The following is a 14,348-nucleotide window of genomic DNA, read 5'->3' on the forward strand; positions in this document are numbered from 1 at the left end:
TGTCTATGGAAATACAATTTCCTAGATAAATATCAGGCAGCAGAGAGCTTGTGTTCTACCATGGAAAGAAAAAGAGTCTGCTGCCATGCTTGGACGGCTGGAGCTCTCCTTCTATTGGTGGGTTTTGCTCAGGCCTTGGCCGTGAGTGGTACACGTTCTCTGGGAGGGGCCTGTCCGTCTTCACTTTAGTGACCTATTGCAGACAGGAGTGGGAACAGCGTGTCAGTATGCCCATACACATTCAATGGTCCAACACTTGCCCCAATATAACAATATCTACTTAACCTCTTCACTGCCAAGTCTTTTTCCCACCGTGTGCCAAACTGCTTATTTAGAAAGAATTATACATCAATATTTTAGTAAGTGACCCACACAAATTCTATTTTATTTTCACCCGACTGATAAATTAATTTCTTCTATAGTAAGACGAGTCCACGGATTCATCCTTTACTTGTGGGATATTATCCTCCTGCTAACAGGAAGTGGCAAAGAGCAGCAGAGCTGTCTATATAGCTCCTCCCTTAGCTCCACCCCCCAGTCATTCGACCGAAGGTACAGGAAGAAAAAGGAGAAACTACAAGGTGCAGAGGTGACTGAAGTTTAAATCAAAAAAATATGATCTGTCTTAAAATGACAGGGCGGGCCGTGGACTTGTCGTACCATAGAAGAAACTAATTTATCAGGTAAGCATAAATTTACTTTTCTTCTATAAAGGTAAGACGAGTCCACGGATTCATCCTATACTTGTGGGATATAATACCAAAGCTAAAGGACACGGATGAATGGGAGGGACAAGACAGATGGTTAAACAGAAGGCACCACTGCTTGAAGAACTTTTCTCCCAAAAACAGCCTCCGAAGAAGCAAAGGTATCAAATTTGTAAAATTTGTAAAAGGTATGAAGCGAAGACCAAGTCGCAGCCTTACAAATCTGTTCAACAGAAGCATCATTTTTAAAAGCCCATGTGGAAGCCACCGCTCTAGTAGAGTGAGCTGTAATTCCTTCAGGAGGCTGCTGTCCAGCAGTCTCGTATGCCAAACAGATGATGCTTTTCAGCCAAAAGGCAAGAGAGGTAGCCGTAGCTTTTTGACCTCTACGTTTTCCAGAATAGACAACAAACAAAGAAGATGTTTGACGGAAATCTTTGGTCGCTTGCAAGTAAAACTTTAAAGCATGAACCACGTCCAAGTTGTGCAATAGACGCTCCTTCTTAGAGGAAGGATTAGGACACAGAGAAGGAACAACAATTTCTTGATTAATATTCTTAGTAGTAACAACCTTAGGAAGGAATCCAGGTTTGGTACGCAAAACCATCTTATCAGCATGGAAAACAAGATAAGGCGAGTCGCATTGCAATGCAGATAGTTCAGAAACTCTTTGAGCCGAAGAGATTGCAACTAAAAACAGAACATTCCAAGATAGAAGCTTAATATCTATGGAATGCATAGGTTCAAACAGAACCCCTTGAAGAACCTTAAGAACTAAATTCAAACTCCATGGCGGAGCAACAGGTTTAAACACAGGCTTGATTCTAACTAAAGCCTGACAGAACGCCTGAACGTCTGGAACATCTGCCAGACGTTTGTGCAGTAGAATTGATAAAGCAGATATCTGTCCCTTTAAGGAACTAGCTGATAGCCCCTTCTCCAATCCTTCTTGGATAAAGGACAAAATCCTAGGAATCCTGATCCTACTCCATGAGTAGCCTTTGGATTCGCACCAATAAAGATATTTACGCCATATCTTATGATAAATTTTCCTGGTGACAGGCTTTCGAGCCTGAATCAAGGTATCTATGACCGACTCAGAGAACCCCCGCTTGGATCAAGCATTCAATCTCCATGCAGTCAGTCGCAGAGAAACTAGATTTGGATGCTGGAACGGACCTTGAATCAGAAGGTCCTGTGTCAGTGGCAGAGTCCATGGTGGAAGAGATGACATGTCCACCAGGTCTGCATACCAAGTCCTGCATGGCCACGCAGGTGCTATCAAAATCACCGAAGCTCTCTCCTGTTTGATTCTGACAATCAAACGAGGAAGGAGAGGAAATGGTGGAAACACATAAGCCAGGTTGAACGACCAGGGTACTGCTAGAGCATCTATCAGTACTGCCTAAGGATCCCTTGACCTGGACCCGTATCGAGGAAGTTTGGCATTCTGACGAGATGCCATCAGATCCAATTCTGGTGTGCCCCATTGCTGAATATATTGTGCAAACACCTTTGGATGGAGTTCCCACTCCCCCGGATGAAAGGTCTGACGACTTAGAAAATCCGCTTCCCAGTTCTTCACTCCTGGGATATAGATTGCTGATAAATGGCAAGACTGAGTCTCTGCCCATTTAATTATTTTGGTAACCTCTATCATCGCTAGAGAACTCTTTGTTCCCCCCTGATGATTGATATATGCTACAATTGTGATATTGTGCGACTGGAATCTTATGAATCTAGCCGACGCCAGATGAGGCCACGCCTGAAGCGCGTTGAATATCGCTCTCAGTTCTAGAATATTTATAGGGAGGAGAGGCTCCTCCTGAGTCCACAATCCCTGTGCTTTCAGGGAATTCCAGACTGCACCCCAGTCCAATAGGCTGGCGTCCATCGTCACTATGACCCACGCGGCCAGAGGAAACACATTCCCTTGGACAGATGATCCTGTGACAACCACCAAAGAAGAGAGTCTCTGGTCTCTTGGTCCAGATTTATCTGAGGAGATAAATCTGCATAATCCTCATTCCACTGTTTGAGCATGCAAAGTTGCAGTGGTCTGAGATGCAAGCGAGCAAACGGAACTATGTCCATTGCCGCTACCATTAAGTCGATTACCTCCATACACTGAGCCACTGACGGGCGAGGAATGGAATGAAGAGCTCGGCAGATGGATAGAATTTTTGATTTCCTGACCTCCGTCAGAAAAATCTTCATGTCCACAGAATCTATCAGAGTTCCCAGGAAAGGAACTTTTGTGAGAGGGATAAGTGAACTCTTTTGTATGTTCACCTGCCACCCGTGAGTTGATGCCTGGATTAAGATATCGTCCAGATAAGGCGCCACAGCTATTCCCCGCGACCTTAGAACCGCCAGAAGGGACCCTAGTACCTTTGTGAAAATTCTGGGAGCTATGGCCAACCCGAAGGGAAGAGCCACAAACTAATAATGCTTGTCCAGAAAGGCGAACCTGAGGAACTGGTGATGATCTTTGTGGATAGGAATGTGTAGATACGCATCCTTTAGTCCACGGTGGTCATATATTGACCCTCCTGGATCATTGGCAAAATAGTCCGAATGGTCTCCATCTTAAAGGATGGGACTCTGAGGAATTTGTTTAGGATCTTGGGATCCAAAATTGGTCTGAAGGTTCCCTCTTTTTTGGGAACCACAAACAGATTGGAGTAGAACCCTTGCCCCTGTTCTGTTTTCGGAACTGGGCAGATCACTCCCATGGTATATAGGTCTTCTACACAGCGTAAGAACGCCTCTCTTTTTGTCTGGTTTACAGACAATTGAGAAAGATGGAATCTCCCCCTTGGGGGAGAATCTTTGAAATCTAGAAGATACCCCTGGGTTACTATTTCTAAAACCCAGGAGTCCTGAACGTCTCTTGCCCAAGCCTGAGCGAAGAGAGAAAGTCTGCCCCCTACTAGATCCTGTCTCGGATCGGGGGCTACCCCTTCATGCTGTCTTGGTGGCAGCAGCGGGCTTCTTGGCCTGTTTACCCTTGTTCCAAGTCTGGTTAGGTCTCCAGACTGACTTGGATTGAGCAAAATTCCCCTCTTGCTTTGCGGCAGGGGAAGAGGTAGAGGGACCACTTTGAAGTTCCGAAAGGAACGAAAATTATTTTGTTTGGTCCTCATCTTATTCGTCTTATCCTGAGGAAGGGCATGGCCTTTCCCTCCAGTGATGTCTGAAACGATCTCTTTCAGTTCAGGCCCGAATAGGGTCTTACCCTTGAAAGGGATGGCTAAAAGCTTAGCTTTTGATGACACATCAGCAAACCAGGACTTAAGCCATAACGCTCTACTCGCTAAAATGGCAAAACCTGAATTCTTCGCCGCTAATTTAGCCAATTGAAAAGCAGCATCTGTAATGAAAAAATTAGCTAGCTTGAGAGCCCTAATTCTATCCAGAATATCATCTAATGGGGTCTCAACCTGAAGAGCCTCTTCCAGAGTCTCGAACCAAAAGGACGTTGCAGTAGTTACAGGAACAATGCACGCTATAGGTTGGAGAAGAAAACATTGGTGAACAAATATTTTCTTCAGAAGACGCTCTAATTTTTTATAGGATCTTTGAAAGCACAACTGTCCTCGATAGGTATAGTTGTACGCTTAGCCAGGGAAGAAATAGCTCCCTCCACCTTAGGGACCGTCTGCCACGAGTCCTGCACGGCGTCAGATATGGGAAATATTTTCTTAGTAGGAGGGGGAGCGAACGGAATACCTGGTCTATCCCACTCCTTAGTAACAATTTCCGAAATCCTCTTAGGGACCGGAAAAACATCAGTGTAGGCAGGAACCTCTAGGAATCTGTCAATTTTACACAATTTCTCTGGAACTACAATAGGGTCACAATCATCCAGAGTCGCTAAAACCTCCCTGAGCAATAAGCGGAGGTGTTCTAGTTTAAATTTAAAAGCCGTCATATCTGAGTCTGAGTCTGAGGGAACATATTTCCTAAATCAGAAATCTCTCCCTCAGCCAGCAAATGCCTCACTTCAGAACATTGTGAGGGTACATCGGAAATGGCTACTAAAGCGTCAGAGGGCTCAGCATTTGTTCTCACACCAGACCTACTGCGCTTCCCCTGCAACCCCGGCAGCTTAGATAAAACCTCTGTGAGGGTAGTATTCATAACTGCGGCCATATCTTGCAGGGTGAAATAATTAGACACACTCGAAGTACTTGGCGTTGCTTGTGCGGGCGTTAACGGTTGTGACACTTGGGGAGAATTAGATGGCAAAACAGGATTCTCTTCTGACTGATAATCATCCTGCAACATACTTTTAGTAGCTAAAATATGTTCTTTACAATTTATTGACCTTTCAGTGCATGAGGGACACATTCTAAGTGGAGGTTCCACAATGGCTTCTAAACATATTGAACATTGACTTTCCTCAATGTCAGACATGTTGAACAGGCTAGTAATGACTACAAACAAGCATGAAAACACTTTATTTAGAGCTTGCTGATAAAACTAACTGCGCATCTGAGGTGCAAAAATAGGCCCCGCCCATCTCACTCGATGTCTCCTCAGCCTTAAAGAACCGCACCAGAGCGGTTATGACTAGTCAAAAAACGTTTGCTCAAAAACATTTGCAATTCAGTGTCAACCATATTTGTAATTGGCCCCATATGCAAGCTAAGTAATGCCCTTCTTATTAGCTCTTAGGATTACTGCTTACCCTTACCCTCCTGGGTATAATGTCAACCTTTCTGAAATACACAGTCTCTCCAGAAAAATATGACTGAACATACCTCATTGCTGCATAGCATGAAAACGTTCCTCACACTGAAGTTTCCTGTACTCCTCAGCCTCTGAGGGAAAAGCAATGGACCTTAGTTACAAATGCTAAGATCATCCTCCAGGCAGCAGTCTTCATCCATCTGCTGCCTGAGAGTAAATAGTACACACCAGTACCATTTAAAATAAACTCTTGCTTGAAGAAATTAAAAACTAATATTTTATCACCTCTTTCACTTTACCCTTCCTAGTACTTAGAGTAGGCAAAGAGAATGACTGGGGGGTGGGGTCAAGGGAGGCGCTATATAGACAGCTCTGCTGTGGTGCTCTTTGCCACTTCCTGTTAGCAGGAGGATAATATCCCACAAGTAAAGGATGAATCAGTGGACTCGTCTTACCTTTATAGAAGAAATATTACATTATTCTATTTATATTCCATGACATACCAGAAGACTGCAATCTACAAACGTTAAAACTATATAAAAAGAAAAAAGGTATAAAGTATATTTTTGTTATATTGGTAAATAACTTTGAAAAAAGCCAAGTGAGCAATGTTGCTACTGTGATCAGCTAAGAAATATGCATGAAGGATGGTAAAAAGGGGTCATACAGGCTTCTGGGGGGTTAAGCCCCAAAGACCCCTGTGTTGTTGTGTTCTTCTTTCATGTTTAGGGGGGAGAGGATTTGTGGCTTTCCAAGACTATCATTGTTTAAAAACATCTGTCAATTCCTTCAAACGTGGTTTCTTGAAGGTGTGAGGTTGTTAAGGGAGCGGAGATCAAGGGTTTGAATAACCCCCCCCCAGCCAACTCCCTAGATTTCTGGTTTCTGCCCCATTGTGAGGTCATTGCCCCCTTTTTGTGTAATTTAGCTCTGAAAATGAAGTTATTTCTAATTCCCAGAACTTAAACTGCACCTGCTGACTTATCTAGGCTAACCTTGCTACATATATGTCCCTAACGGAATTTAGCTGATAACAACTGCAAAACAGTACACTTGATAGACTTTATAACCAGGGCGAGCCTTGTTGTGTGTGGATTAAAGCCCAGATTGGCTCCTTCTAATAAGGAGAGTTTGGCTAATGATAAATATTTGCAATAAAAAGAATGTTAATTTGTTTTAAAATCGTATTACTTTTTTGCCGATATTTTATTTTATAGCAACACAACAGAAACGTCTTGTAATTACAAGGTGTTTACTGGTCCTTTAAACAGTTTTCTTTAAAGGGGCATTAACTCATGAAAAAGTTGGCAGCTTACATTAAAAGGGGCAAAATAAATAATGAACATACTGTATGATGGCAATGTTTTTTTTTACTACTTATAGTTAAACATTTTATATTACAATCCCAAAGTGTTTAATTTACCCATAATGCAACAAAACTACAGCTCTCTAAAGCTCCCTCTTAAGGATGCATGTAAAACACACTGCCATATAACAATCTTCAGCCTGCCTCATGGAAAGGGACCACAGCTCCTCACAAGAAGATCAAGTGAAAAATAAATATTTGATAAAAAAGAAAAAGTTTTTTTTTTTTTTTTTAAATTCTATGTTCTGTCTAAATTATGAAAGGTTTAAATGTGGGCTTCTATGGTCCCTTTAAGAGTTATGGAAAAGAGAAGCTAAAAATAAACTTACAACGGAGACTAGAAGGTCGATGAATCCTGATTTGTCACCGGTTTGTCCATAGATGTCGCCGATAGTTTGTAAGAAGCAAATACAATTACTGTGGGTACGTTTACAAACCTAATCCTGCATGTGCGCGAGATCTGCTTGTTTTAAGTCACTAGCCATACCGGTAACCATTTACAGGACTGGGGTAGCGCTGGTCTTTCCCACAGTAGCGGAACAGTGCCCTAGTGAGTGAGAACCTTTTTCATTTTGATCTCTATGGTTAAATTTAAAGAGTCAAATGGTCTCTTGGTAAATAGCCTAGAGTGTCCATTTTACAAATAAATACTTTTGTGTAGTGGATTCGGTGACCGTTATTAAACGTACATCCAAACATAGCAAATCCTGCAAAGTGTTTAGCGTTTAAATGAGAATTCCATGACTTGGGAACCTATACAAGCAGTCCTTAAATCAGGACAAAAACAGAATTTATGTTTACCTGATAAATTACTTTCTCCAACGGTGTGTCCGGTCCACGGCGTCATCCTTACTTGTGGGATATTCTCTTCCCCAACAGGAAATGGCAAAGAGCCAGCAAAGCTGGTCACATGATCCCTCCTAGGCTCCGCCTACCCCAGTCATTCGACCGACGTTAAGGAGGAATATTTGCATAGGAGAAACCATATGATACCGTGGTGACTGTAGTTAAAGAAAAAAAATTATCAGACCTGATTAAAAAACCAGGGCGGGCCGTGGACCGGACACACCGTTGGAGAAAGTAATTTATCAGGTAAACATAAATTCTGTTTTCTCCAACATAGGTGTGTCCGGTCCACGGCGTCATCCTTACTTGTGGGAACCAATACCAAAGCTTTAGGACACGGATGAAGGGAGGGAGCAAATCAGGTCACCTAAATGGAAGGCACCACGGCTTGCAAAACCTTTCTCCCAAAAATAGCCTCAGAAGAAGCAAAAGTATCAAACGTTTAAAATTTGGTAAAAGAGTGCAGTGAAGACCAAGTCGCTGCCCTACAAATCTGATCAACAGAAGCCTCGTTCTTGAAGGCCCATGTGGAAGCCACAGCCCTAGTGGAAGGAGCTGTGACCCTTTCAGGAGGCTGCCGTCCGGCAGTCTCGTAAGCCAATCTGATGATGCTTTTAATCCAAAAAGAGAGAGAGGTAGAAGTTGCTTTTTGACCTCTCCTTTTACCAGAATAAACGACAAACAAGGAAGATGTTTGTCTAAAATCCTTTGTAGCATCTAAATAGAATTTTAGAGCGCGAACAACATCCAAATTGTGCAACAAACGTTCCTTCTTCGAAACTGGTTTCGGACACAGAGAAGGCACGACTATCTCCTGGTTAATGTTTTTGTTAGAAACAACTTTTGGAAGAAAACCAGGTTAGTACGTAAAACCACCTTATCTGCATGGAACCCCAGATAAGGAGGAGAACACTGCAAAGCAGATAATTCTGAAACTCTTCTAGCAGAAGAAATTGCAACCAAAAACAAAACTTTCCAAGATAATAACTTAATATCAACGGAATGTAAGGGTTCAAACGGAACCCCCTGAAGAACTGAAAGAACTAAGTTGAGACTCCAAGGAGGAGTCAAAGGTTTGTAAACCGGCTTGATTCTAACCAGAGCCTGAACAAAGGCTTGAACATCTGGCACAGCTGCCAGCTTTTTGTGAAGTAACACAGACAAGGCAGAAATCTGTCCCATCAAGGAACTTGCAGATAATCCTTTTTCCAATCCTTCTCGAAGGAAGGATAGACTCTTAGGAATCTTAACCTTGTCCCAAGGGAATCCTTTAGATTCACACCAACAGATATATTTTTTCCAAATTTTGTGGTAAATTTTTCTAGTTACAGGCTTTCTGGCCTGAACAAGAGTATCAATAACAGAATCTGAGAACCCTCGCTTTGATAAGATCAAGCGTTCAATCTCCAAGCAGTCAGCTGGAGTGGGACCAGATTCGGATGTTCGAACGGACCTTGAACAAGAAGGTCTCGACTCAAAGGTAGCTTCCATGGTGGAGCCGATGACATATTCACCAGATCTGCATACCAAGTCCTGCGTGGCCACGCAGGAGCTATCAAGATCACCAACGCCCTCTCCTGATTGATCCTGGCTACCAGCCTGGGGATGAGAGGAAACGGCGGGAATACATAGGCTAGTTTGAAGGTCCAAGGTGCTACTAGTGCATCTACTAGAGTCGCCTTGGGATCCCTGGATCTGGACCCGTAGCAAGGAACCTTGAAGTTCTGACGAGAGGCCATCAGATCCATGTCTGGAATGCCCCACAGTTGAGTGATTTGGGCAAAGATTTCCGGATGGAGTTCCCACTCCCCCGGATGCAATGTCTGACGACTCAGAAAATCCGCTTCCCAATTTTCCACTCCTGGGATGTGGATTGCAGACAGGTGGCAGGAGCGAGTCTCCGCCCATTGAATGATTCTGGTCACTTCTTCCATCGCCAGGGAACTCCTTGTTCCCCCCTGATGGTTGATGTACGCAACAGTCGTCATGTTGTCTGATTGAAACCGTATGAACTTGGCCCTCGCTAGCTGAGGCCAAGCCTTGAGAGCATTGAATATCGCTCTCAGTTCCAGAATATTTATCGGTAGAAGAGATTCTTCCCGAGACCAAAGACCCTGAGCTTTCAGGGATCCCCAGACCGCGCCCCAGCCCATCAGACTGGCGTCGGTCGTGACAATGACCCACTCTGGTCTGCGGGAGGTCACCCCTTGTGACAGGTTGTCCAGGGACAGCCACCAACGGAGTGAGTCTCTGGTCCTCTGATTTACTTGTATCTTCGGAGACAAGTCTGTATAGTCCCCATTCCACTGACTGAGCATACACAGTTGTAATGGTCTTAGATGAATGCGCGCAAAAGGAACTATGTCCATTGCCGCTACCATCAAACCTATCACTTCCATGCACTGCGCTATGGAAGGAAGAGGAACGGAATGAAGTATCCGACAAGAGCTTAGAAGTTTTGTTTTTCTGGTCTCTGTCAGAAAAATCCTCATTTCTAAGGAGTCTATTATTGTTCCCAAGAAGGGAACTCTTGTCGACGGAGATAGAGAACTCTTTTCCACGTTCACTTTCCATCCGTGAGATCTGAGAAAGGCCAGGACTATGTCCGTGTGAGCCTTTGCTTGAGGAAGGGACGACGCTTGAATCAGAATGTCGTCCAAGTAAGGTACTACAGCAATGCCCCTTGGTCTTAGCACCGCCAGAAGGGACCCTAGTACCTTTGAGAAAATCCTTGGAGCAGTGGCTAATCCGAAAGGAAGCGCCACGAACTGGTAATGTTTGTCCAGGAATGCGAACCTTAGGAACCGATGATGTTCCTTGTGGACAGGAATATGTAGATACGCATCCTTTAAATCCACCGTGGTCAAGAATTGACCTTCCTGGATGGAAGGATTGTTCGAATGGTTTCCATTTTGGACGATGGAACCTTGAGAAACTTGTTTAGGATCTTGAGATCTAAGATTGGTCTGAACGTTCCCTCTTTTTTGGGAACTACGAACAGATTGGAGTAGAACCCCATCCCTCGTTCTCTTAATGGAACAGGATGAATCACTTCCAGAAGATAACCTTGGGAGACTATTTCTAGCGCCCAAGGATCCAGAACATCTCTTGCCCAAGCCTGAGTGAAGAGAGAGAGTCTGCCCCCCACCGAATCCGGTCCCGGATCGGGGGCCCGCATCTCATGCTGTCTTGGGAGCAGTGGCAGGTTTCTTGGCCTGCTTTCCTTTGTTCCAGCCTTGCATAGGTCTCCAGGCTGGATTGGCTTGAGAAGTATTACCCTCCTGCTTAGAGGACGTAGCACTTGGGGCTGGTCCGTTTCTGCGAAAGGGACGAAAATTAGGTTTATTTTTGGCCTTGAAAGACCTATCCTGAGGAAGGGCGTGGCCCTTGCCCCCAGTGATATCAGAGATAATCTCTTTCAAGTCAGGGCCAAACAGTGTTTTCCCCTTGAAAGGAATGTCAAGCAATTTGTTCTTGGAAGACGCATCCGCTGACCAAGATTTTAACCAAAGCGCTCTGCGCGCCACAATAGCAAACCCAGAATTTTTCGCCGCTAACCTAGCCAATTGCAAGGTGGCGTCTAGGGTGAAAGAATTAGCCAATTTAAGAGCACGAATTCTGTCCATAATCTCCTCATAAGAAGAAGAATTACTAATAATCGCCTTTTCTAGCTCATCGAACCAGAAACACGCGGCTGTAGTGACAGGGACAATGCATGCAATTGGTTGTAGAAGGTAACCTTGCTGAACAAACATCTTTTTTAGCAAACCTTCTAATTTTTTATCCATAGGATCTTGGAAAGCACAACTATCTTCTATGGGTATAGTGGCGCGCTTGTTTAGAGTAGAAACCGCCCCCTCGACCTTGGGGACTGTCTGCCATAAGTCCTTTCTGGGGTCGACTATAGGAAACAATTTTTTAAATCTGGGGGGAGGTACGAAAGGTATACCGGGCCTGTCCCATTCTTTATTAACAATGTACGCCACCCGCTTGGATATAGGAAAAGCTTCGGGGGGCCCCGGGGCCTCTAGGAACTTGTCCATTTTAGATAGTGTTTCTGGAATGACCAGATAATCACAATCATCCAAATTGGATAACACCTCCTTAAGCAGAGCGCGGAGATGTTCCAACTTAAATTTAAAAGTAATCACATCAGGTTCAGCTTGTTGAGAAATTTTTCCTGAATCTGAAATTTCTCCCTCAGACAAAACCTCCCAGGCCCCCTCAGACTGGTGTAGGGGCCCTTCAGAAACAATATCATCAGCGTCCTCATGCTCTTCAGTATTTTCTAAAACAGAGCAGTCGCGCTTTCGCTGATAAGTAGGCATATTGGCTAAAATGTTTTTGATAGAATTATCCATTACAGCCGTTAATTGTTGCATAGTAAGGAGTATTGGCGCGCTAGATGTACTAGGGGCCTCCTGTATGGGCAAGACTGGTGTAGACGAAGGAGGGGATGATGCAGTACCATGCTTACTCCCCTCACTTGAGGAATCATCTTGGGCATCATTTTTACTAAATTTTTTATGACATAAATCACATCTATTTAAATGAGAAGGAACCTTGGCTTCCCCACAGTCAGAACACAATCTATCTGGTAGTTCAGACATGTTAAACAGGCATAAACTTGATAACAAAGCACAAAAAACGTTTTAAAATAAAACCGTTACTGTCACTTTAAATTTTAAACTGAACACACTTTATTACTGCAATTGCGAAAAAGTATGAATGAATTGTTCAAAATTCACCAAAATTTCACCACAGTGTCTTAAAGCCTTAAAAGTATTGCACACCAAATTTGGAAGCTTTAACCCTTAAAATAACGGAACCGGAGCCGTTTTTATATTTAACCCCTTTACAGTCCCTGGAATCTGCTTTGCTGAGACCCAACCAAGCCCAAAGGGGAATACGATACCAAATAATGCCTTCAGAAAGACTTTTCTATGTATCAGAGCTCCACACACATGCAGCTGCATGCCATGCTGTTCTCAAAAACAAGTGCGCCATACCGGCGCGAAAATGAGGCTCTGACTATGATTAGGGAAAGCCCCTATAGAATAAAGTGTCTAAAACAGTGCCTGCCGATATTATTTTACAAAAAATACCCAGATTAAATGATTCCTCAAGGCTAAATATGTGTAAATATGATCGATTTAGCCCAGAAAATGTCTACAGTCTTAATAAACCCTTGTGAAGCCCTTATTTACTGTCTGAATAAAAATGGCTTACCGGATCCCATAGGGAAAATGACAGCTTCCAGCATTACATCGTCTTGTTAGAATGTGTCATACCTCAAGCAGCAAAAGACTGCTCACTGTTCCCCCAACTGAAGTTAATTCCTCTCAACAGTCCTGTGTGGAACAGCCATGGATTTTAGTAACGGTTGCTAAAATCATTTTCCTCATACAAACAGAAATCTTCATCTCTTTTCTGTTTCAGAGTAAATAGTACATACCAGCACTATTTTAAAATAACAAACTCTTGATTGAATAATAAAAACTACAGTTAAACACTAAAAAACTCTAAGCCATCTCCGTGGAGATGTTGCCTGTACAACGGCAAAGAGAATGACTGGGGTAGGCGGAGCCTAGGAGGGATCATGTGACCAGCTTTGCTGGCTCTTTGCCATTTCCTGTTGGGGAAGAGAATATCCCACAAGTAAGGATGACGCCGTGGACCGGACACACCTATGTTGGAGAAATAATGAATCTATTTTAGGGTATTTTTCTTTAGCAACGCTATTTGCTTAAAATGTTTATAAAGAAAACTGCAAAAAAGTTCCCCCCATCTTTCAGCCTTAAATACATATTTATCGTTCTTTTATGTGCCCATATAGGGTGTCACAAAAACGCCCTGTCTGTTAAATCGAGGCTACAAATAATGATGTATTTAAAGCAAAGATTAGCCTTAGATTAATGAGATTTTTTTATAATTATATTAGTTGTTTATCGAAAATGGTGTGAAGGTTAAGTTTCTATAAAGCACCTAAGTTTATTTTAAATAATGAGGGGGGGCATTGTGTTTAAACACAGGTTTTTTCCTCATCTATCTTTCCTGTTGAGGACAAATAAGAACAGATAAAGTATATTTAAAAAAATAAAAATGTGCAAACAATCTTATGTGGAAACCCTATTAGATAATTACGCTTACAATCCTATGTTCCATACAGCCCTGTTTGCACAGTCTTTTTACTGCCTGTTTCATATTTGTTCCTAATTGTGCTCAGTAGGAGACATAAAAGGAAAGCTTAAAGGGACAGTAAACACCAGAATTTTTGTTGTTTAAAAAGGTAGATAATCCCTTTATTACCCATTCCCCAATTTTGCATAACCAACAGTTATATTAATACACTTTTTACCTCTGTGATTACCCTGTATCTAAGCCTCTGCAGACTGCCCCTTATCTCAGTTATATTAATATACTTTTTACCTCTGTGATTACCTTGTATCTAAGCCTCTGCAGACTGCTCCTTATCTCAGTTATATTAATATACTTATTACCTCTGTGATTACCTTGTATCTAAGCCTCTGCAGACTGCCCCTTATCTCAGTTATATTAATATACATTTTACCTCTGTGATTACCCTGTATCTAAGCCTCTGCAGACTGCCCCTTATCTCAGTTATATTAATATACTTTTTACCTCTGTGATTACCTTGTATCTAAGCCTCTGCAGACTGCTCCTTATCTCAGTTATATTAATATACTTTTTACCTCTGTGATTACCTTGTATCT

This window comes from Bombina bombina, chromosome 12, assembly GCF_027579735.1.
Source record: "Bombina bombina isolate aBomBom1 chromosome 12, aBomBom1.pri, whole genome shotgun sequence".
NCBI lineage: Eukaryota > Metazoa > Chordata > Amphibia > Anura > Bombinatoridae > Bombina > Bombina bombina.